We start from the raw sequence: 8,576 nt of genomic DNA on the forward strand, positions 1-8,576 counted from the left end.
TGGAAAAACTTGGAAAAAATTATATTAAGTGAAGTAAGCCAGGCCCAAAGAAACATAGGTCCCATGGTTTCCCTTATTTGCAATATCTAGTGTATCTATGAGTCAAGCCGAAAAGGTCAGATAATGTGATGTCAGGAAATTGAACCCTTAGATATGTATCTTAATGTTTTTTTCTTTCATGCATGTGTTTCTAATGCACTTATAAGATTATCTCTTTGTTTCTTGGTATGTCCCTCCCCCACAGTATAACCCCTGCTTTCACTATGTTTGATGTCAGTATAACTTGAGGAGGAGATGGGGAAATACCAGTTGTTTAAAGATACAGGTGGACCTGTTGCAACAATGAGAAGTACAAGTTTTCATGTCCAAAACGAGCTTTACAATTTGGATCGGGGAGGGGGGTAGGGGGGGAAGGAGAAAGATTGGGATTGGGGGGGAGGGGGGAGGCTGGGAAGGGATGTGAAGGGTAAACAAAAGGAGGAGGCTGCAATGCTTGGTAAGAAATGTACACATTATCCTGCCCATGTAATTGTAACCCCTCTGTACAGTATCTTCACAAATAAAATAAAATAAAAAGAAAATACTTGCCCAGTTCTGCCACTTAAGTCATAGTTCAACTTCTACCTGAATCAGGTGGCTGAAATCTGAGGGCCATGTTTTAAAGTCAGCCTGGGTAGGAAAATCCATGACACTCTCATCTCCAATTCACCACCCAAATCTGGGAATGCTAGGGCACTAGGCAAAGGATGGTACACAAACACACACATCACACATGCAAACACACACACACAAACATACACACATACACTTACACAAAAAGTCTCCTGGACTTTGCTTGTTATGTTGGGCTTGAAACTTGATCCTCAGGTTTCTGCCTCCTGAATAGGAATAAAGGAATGATCAACAAGCACCAGGCTTATGTTTAAATTTACAATTTATGGAAGTGGGCTGTGGCTCAAGCAGTAGAGTGCTCACCTTGAGCTGAAGAGCTGAGGGACAGCGCCCAAGCCCAGAGTTCAAGCCCCACAACTGACAAAACAAACAAACAAAAATTTACAATTCTCCTTTCTTCTCTTCTCCTACAGTTTTTTATAGCACTAGGAACTGATCTCTGGGTCAGTAAACAGGTTTTTTTTTTTTTTTAATTTACCTTTTTCACCAAATACATTGCTTTACAACTACAATCAAGTTTACACTTCCAGCTTTTGACTGGGTAGTTGGGGATAAGATTTTTTATGTACTTTCCTGCACAGTCTAGCTTTGAACCTGGAATAGCTAGGAAAACACACAAGAACCAAAACCCATGATTCATTTTGAAACTTTTGTTTCCTCTTTTCCCATCATTTTCAGTTTGTGCTTTGTTGTTTTTTTTTTCAAATGTGTGTCTAGGACTTCAACTTAGGACCTAGGTGCTGTCCCTAGCTTTCTGTTTAAAATGAACAGTCAACCACATGAGCCAAAGTACAGCTTGTAGCTTATTTTTGGTAGCAAATAAGACATATGAGTCTCATGGACTCTCTTGCCTAGGCTGGTCATGAACTGTGATCCTTAGCTTTTGTCCTCCTGAGTACCTTGTATAACATGTGTGAGCAATCAATGTTTGATTTATTTCAACCTCTGTCACTGACTCTTCCTTTTATACTTCTATCCTCCTTTTCTTTTATTTCTTCTGTTTTTGTCTTGCAGCTTGAACTCCGGGCCTGGGTGCTGTCCCAGAAATTTTTTTCCCAGGTCTGCCAGTTGAACCACAGCTCAACTCCAGGGTTTTTCTACCATTTTGGTGGTTAATTAGAAATGAGTATCATGTAGAGCCAGGCCAGATTCATGAGGCTGAAATATGAGGATCAAAGTTTGTACCAGACTGGGCAGGAAAGTCCATGATATCTCCAATTATAACCACTAAAATGCTGAGATTAGTAGAGCCTTGAGCAAAACAGTACAAATTCAAGCAACAGGACTCATATACATACATACATACAGACAGACAGAAAGACAGACAGACAGACAGACAGACACACACACACACACACACACACACACACACACACACACACACACACAAGTTTTATGGACTTTCCTACTTTGTTTGGCCTTTAAATACTATCCTCAGATTTTAGTCTCCTGAGTAACTAGAATTACAGTTATGAGCCACCAATGATTGACTGATTGGCTCATTGAAGCTTTGGTTATTAGTTCTTTCTTCTTTTACTCTTCTTTACATTTGTTTATTTCATTCTTTCTGTGTGTGCTGGTCCTGGAGCTAGAACTCGTGCAAGGTCTATTCAGGAGGCTGAAATCTGACCATTATGGTTCAAAGCTAGTGTGAGCTGTAAAGTCTAAGATCCTTATCTCCAATTAACTTCCAAAAATCTGGGAGTAGTACTGTAGTAGTACTGTTCTAGCTCCAGGATGGTCCACAAACAACTATCTTCTGGACTTTCCTGCTAAGGGTGGGCCCATATTTCTGCCTCCTGAGGTTCTAGAATTACAGACATGAGTCACCAGCTCCAGGTTCTCTGCTTATTACCATTTTTTGTGATCCTGAGGCTGGACCTCTGAGCCAGGGCACTGTTTCATAGGTTTCTTACTCAAGGCTGGTGATTTACAACTCCAATCACAGCTTCACTTCTATTTTCTTGTTTGTTTGTTTTGCTGGTGATTTGATGATGAGACACCATAACCCTCAGAATTCGTCTCTTAGTATCTATGATGACACACATGAACCAAAAACTCATGGCTCATTTTGAAAATTTAATTGGATTTTCTATACATTTTTTAATTTATATTTTTATTTCCATATGTATGCTAGGCGTGGGGTTATACATCTGATCCTAGGTATTGTCCCAGTACATTGGCTAATTAGAGATGAGTCCATGGACTCTCCTGCCTGGGCTGGCCTTGAACACTGATCTCAGATGTGAGACTACTGAGTAACTACAATAACAGGTTCGAGCTACCTCAGTTTCACTCATTTTAACCTTTGAAATTGGCTCTTCCTTTTCTTCCTCCACCTTTCTTTTATTTATTGATTTTATTCTTGTTGTGCATGCTGGTGCTGGAGCTTGATCTCAAGGTGTGGGTACTGTCCCAGAAATCATTGTCTCATTTCTGCCATTGGAGACACAGCTTAACATTCAGCTGTTTTTTTCTTCTTTTTGGTGGTTCATTGGAGATAAGAGTTTCATGCAAAGCACAGAATGACTCAGGAAGCTGAAATCTGAGGATCACAGTTTGAAGCTAGGCTGCACAGGAAATTCCATGATACTCTTTATCTCCAATTAGCTGGTAGTGATCCCACCAATAAGCAGAGAGCAATAGAACTCCAGCCTTGAGTAAAGTAGAACAAATTCAACCCCTATGACTGGCACACACAGGGAAAATGCCCCATGGACTTTCTTGCTTGGGCTTGCCTTTAAATGGTATTTTCTGACTTCAGCTTCCTAGGTAGCTAATAAAACATGTGTAAACCACCAGTGATTGAATAATTTAAAACTCTGTCACTGGCTATTCCTTTTCTTCTTCTACACATCTTTATTTCTTTTGTGCTGGATCTGAGACATGAACTTGGGGCTTCAGAGTTTGTCTTTTTATGTCTTTTATATAACGTGTTTCAATTTTGTTGTTCCAATGTTTCATTTGCTTGTGTTGCTTTTTCTATCTTATATGAGTAAATTTTTATATCTTACAAAAGTAACTTTTAGCTGGGTACTGGTGGCTCATGCCTGTAATTCTACTCAAGAGGCTGACATAGAGGATCACAGTTTGAAGCCAGCATAGTCAGAAAAGTCTGTGAATTTTTTGTGGGGAGTCCGGTCGTGGGGCCTGAACTCTGGGCCTGGGCATTGTCCCTCAGCTCTTCAGCTCAAGGCTAGTGCTCTACCACTTGAGCCACAGCGCTACTTCCAGCTTTTTTTTCTTGCTTATGTGGTGCTAAGGAATCGAACCCAGGACCTCAAGCATGCAAGGCAAGCACTCTACCACTGAGCCATCTTCCCAGCCTCAAGTCTGTGAGTTTCTTATCTTCACTACACTACACAATATACTAGAAGTGTTGCTATGACTCAAGTAGTAAAGTGCTAGCCTTGAGCAAAAGAACTCAGAGCTCTGGCTGCAAGTTACATCCCCTGGACTGGCACAAAAAGAAAATTTTCATTAGCTTATATTATACTAGGATTACTGGTGTGAGACGCCAGTCCTGGGTTTAAGAACCAAATTTTGTAACAACTGCCACTTTTGATCTTTTCCCTCGGAGCCTATATGATTATTTTTCCATGCCTTATTGTAGAGAGCTGCGTGCAGCCGCACCTGGAAGATGGCGCCGGCTTCCGCCCTCCGCCTTCCCGATGGCGAGTGCTCTCTGTGGTAAACAACTCCTTATATGGCTAAGGCAAAGAATCTGGCTTGCTTCCGCGCACCTGAACCTATTAGTGGTTCCCACGTGGCGTATCAGGGTTGGCTACCCAGCGGGTACTTAAGGCTGTGGGGAATTCTCCCCGGGGTTGGGGTCTGAAGATTGCTCAAAGGTCCTGAATAAACTGCAGAGAGAAGAGTTCGGTGTCGCGTCTTCCTTGCTGGTCGAGGCGGTCGCGACACCTTAAATTTACATTCTACTAATGGCATTCTTATATTTTGGTTGGAGGGACATTTCAATAATTCAATAAACATATCCAAAAAGGCATGTCTTTAATTTTTTTTTGTTTGAAATAGGAAAGGGAAACATATGCTGAGTCTGAGCCCAGCAGAGGGTGAATGATGGTTTGATTGCAGAGCTGTGGAATGTATTCCAGGATGCAGGATCCTACCAATTTGGGTGCTCCAGTTGTCGGGTCTACCTGCAGCTTTACAATAAACTTCTATGATGTCACGGCCACTTTTGCCATCACAATCGATGGGTGTCAGGCAGTGATCTAACCCTTAGGTGGACTTAGCTACACAGAGATGAAAAAAATAATTAGAAGAAATGACTGTTGACGACAAGACCACAGCTTGATTGAACTCAGAGATTTCATGAGCAGAGAAGGCTCCTCTCCACACAAGGATCCTATGCAATAAGGACCAGGCACTGTTGTAAGCAACTGGAGAAACAGATGTGAATACAGCTGCGAATGGCCTGCCTCCATGCACATTTCATATTGAAGGAGAAAACCAGAAATCACAACGATGATGTCAATGAATCAGAAGGATGGTGATGTGGGGAGACAGCGTCACATTGGAGGATCAGGGGAAAAAACATGATCTAAGAGCAGGGGGCATCTTCCATGCAATTATTGCTTTTCCAGGCTGGCTCCAATCTCAATCCCAGATCTCATCTTCCTGAGTTGCAAACTATAGGTGTGAGGCACCTGCAGTGGGCTCTTTGATGTAAGTATCTATAACCAATGTGTGCTAAGTTTCTTAGAAGTCCCTTGTGAGGAAGTTTCAGAATTAAACACCTTATGCGTACTAAACTTTCTTTGCATTATCTTCTAATTTATGAGCTGTCTTCCTCACTTTTTGGAAAAATCAAGACAATTTATTTTCATTGTTCAAATCCTGGGGAGGGAAGGAAAATCACAGGTTCTTTTCCAAAGTACCAGAAAGTAATAGTCATTTTGACTGACCAGTTTTGCCAAATAATATGTCTTGTCCTTGATGGATTTTTTGTTTTCAACAATGTTAGAAGAATGAAACTATAAATGGGAGAAAAGCAACCACATAGTAGCAAGTTTATCACAATGACAGATATAAGCTGTCCACTTTCTACCCAATGAAAACAGTTGCCACAAGCATTAAAAACCTTGAATAAAAACTTGGAAATTCTTCCTCTTTATACAAAGTTTTTTTTTTCTTTTTCTTTTTTTTTTTGTCGGTATTTGGGTTTGAACTTTGGCCTGGGGGCAGTCCCTCAGCTATTCAGCTAAAGGAGCGCACTCTACTACTTGAGCCACAGCACTACTTCTGGTTTTCTGGTGCTCACTTGGAGATAAGTCTCACGGAGTTTCTTGCCCAGGCTGGCTTTGAACTGCAATCCTCAGATCTCAGCTTCCTGAATAGCAAGGATTACAGACGTGAGCCACTAGCACCTGGCCATAATAGTATTTTTTTTAAATTTAGCTAGCTTGAATGATTACCAAGGAAAAAATAGAACCTAAAATCTTTAGTGTGTGCTAAAATTTGCAATAGCTTTACCATGAAGATTAGTGAGATATTTGGAATTACATATTTTGAGAAAATGTAGCTGATTAGCTTTTATTGATTTAAAATACTAAGATATATCTTTTTTTGTAGACACCAAAGTCTGAGTTCAGAGACTTGTACTTCTTGGCAAGCACTCTACTCTGTGAGCCAAATCCTTCAGCTCATTTTTAAATCCATCATCGATTCAATAATTTGAATCTCACAAGGCATCTTTTGTTAAGAATAAGTAAAATAAGCCTAAACTCCTGCCTTATGAGTCACAAGAAACCCTAATACCTAGAATGTATAGACTCAAAAAATGAAACACTCAAGTGAATTGACTAGATAGGTCCCAAAACATATATAGATGTCTAAGGAATATATGAAAAATATTCAACATCTTTAGTAATCAAGGAAATCCAACCAGACCAGAAGCAGGAGTGAGGTGGTGCAGGCATGCAGCACCTACTCACCAAGACTGGAAGCAGGAGTGAGGTAACTCAAGCATGAGGCCCCCACTCACTCAAACTGGAAGGAGGAGTGAGGTGACACAGGCATGCGGCCCCCACTTACCCAGAGGAGAAGCAGGTGTGAGGTGACACAGATACACAACTATCCAGCCAGACCAGAAACAGAAGTGTGGCAGTGCAAGCACTCTGTCCCCACTCACCCAGACTGGAAGCAGGAGAGAGGTGGTGCAGGCACACGGCCCTTACCCACCCAGATCGGAAGCGGGAGTGAGGTGATACTAGCAGGTGGCTGGACTTATCCAACCAGGAAACAGAAGTGAGGTCATCGTCGCTTGCCACACCAGAGGAACTTTGCGAGCCATGGAGGCCCCATGAGAAGCAAGACGTGGTTCGGTGTCCATCCAGCCTTCTCTCCTGACCTTTTGTGAAGGGTTGCTGGGTTCCATGGTACACTCTGGAGTTCATGGGGCTGGAGCCACAGATGCGGCTGCCCTCCCCCAACTGGTACTGCACTTGCTGCAGTTATGGTAGCAAACTTAATAAGTTCTAATTCACAAAACATATACTATGAACCATTAGTGTCTTCAGGTACTATGTGCCACTTGCTAGTCACCTACTATTGTAGTTGCCAATGTCTTAAGCACTCTCTGACTTGTAAATATGCTGGAATGGAAATCCTAATACCACTGCTTGTCTTTTAATTTCTACGAATGATGATTTTGAAATTGCCATTTCTGAAAAGAAGGGGAAGGGGACATAGACCCAACTGTTAAAGAGTGCCTTTGGGTGACACTATATTGGCCGAAGAATGAGTTGACACAGTTGGTATCCAGTTATTTTGGATAAGTCTTTTGGGTAAGTCTGTTTGGCCTTGGAGAGTCTCCAGCTTCTCTTTGTAGACACAGAAGATGGGAAAGTAGCTACCAAGGCTTATATAGTCAGGAGCCATTTATTTTCTGCCCTTCTGAGATGACATCTCACTACATAGCCAAGACAGCTTTGAACTTACTGTGCTTCTGTTTCAGCCTCCCAAGTGATGGAATTACAGGCTTACCCCACCATGCCCAGCTATCTATCATGGGCCGTTTGAAATAGAAAAATTATGACATGTGTGCTATATCTACTAACAGACTTGTGCAAAGATCAAATAACATGCAACTCCCATTGTTAAGAATTTAGACTCAGATTCAACTGAATTTCAAATTCAATTTTGGCTACTTAACCTGCTTTTGGTTAAAGAGGAAGACATTATATCACTGAGCTTTATTTACTTGTGTAGAAATGTGAATGGAGCCAGGGAAAGGTGGCTCATGCTTATAATCTTACTGAGGAGGCTGAGATGGAAAGATTGTGCTTCAAAGCCAGCCTGGGTAGAAAAGGCCCTATGAGATTCTTAGTTCCAATTAATCCCTCAAAACCCAGAAGTGGGATGAGATGGTGGCTCAGTGGAAGAGTGCTTGCATTGAATGCATGAGGCTATGGGTTCAATTCCTCAGCACTACATAAGCAGGAAAATCCGGAAGTGGCACTATGGCTCAAGTGGTAGAGCACTAGCCTTGAGCTGAAGAGCTGAGAGACAGCACCCAGGCCCAGAGTTCAGGCCCGATGACCAAAACAACAAAACAATAACAAAAAACCAGAAGTGGAGTTGTGGCTCAAGTGGTAGAGTGCTAGAAAGTGGATCAGGGACAGCACCCAATCCCTGAGTTCAATCTCCATGACCAACTAAACAAAAACAGAAGTGGAGCTGTGGCTCAAGTGGTAGAGTGCTAGAAAGTGGTTCAAGACCCAGAATGAACCAAAAAAAAAGAGAAAGAAATGTGATTAGATAGTGGTATTTCCCATCTCCTAGGGTTATTATGATTATTCAATAAACAGAATTTATTGAGCATTTCCTAATGAAAAGGTATTTTTCCTCACCAGCAAGTGATTTATGATGCTGCAGAGCAT

This window comes from Dipodomys ordii, unplaced genomic scaffold, assembly GCF_000151885.1.
Source record: "Dipodomys ordii isolate 6190 unplaced genomic scaffold, Dord_2.0 Scaffold260, whole genome shotgun sequence".
Lineage (NCBI taxonomy): Eukaryota > Metazoa > Chordata > Mammalia > Rodentia > Heteromyidae > Dipodomys > Dipodomys ordii.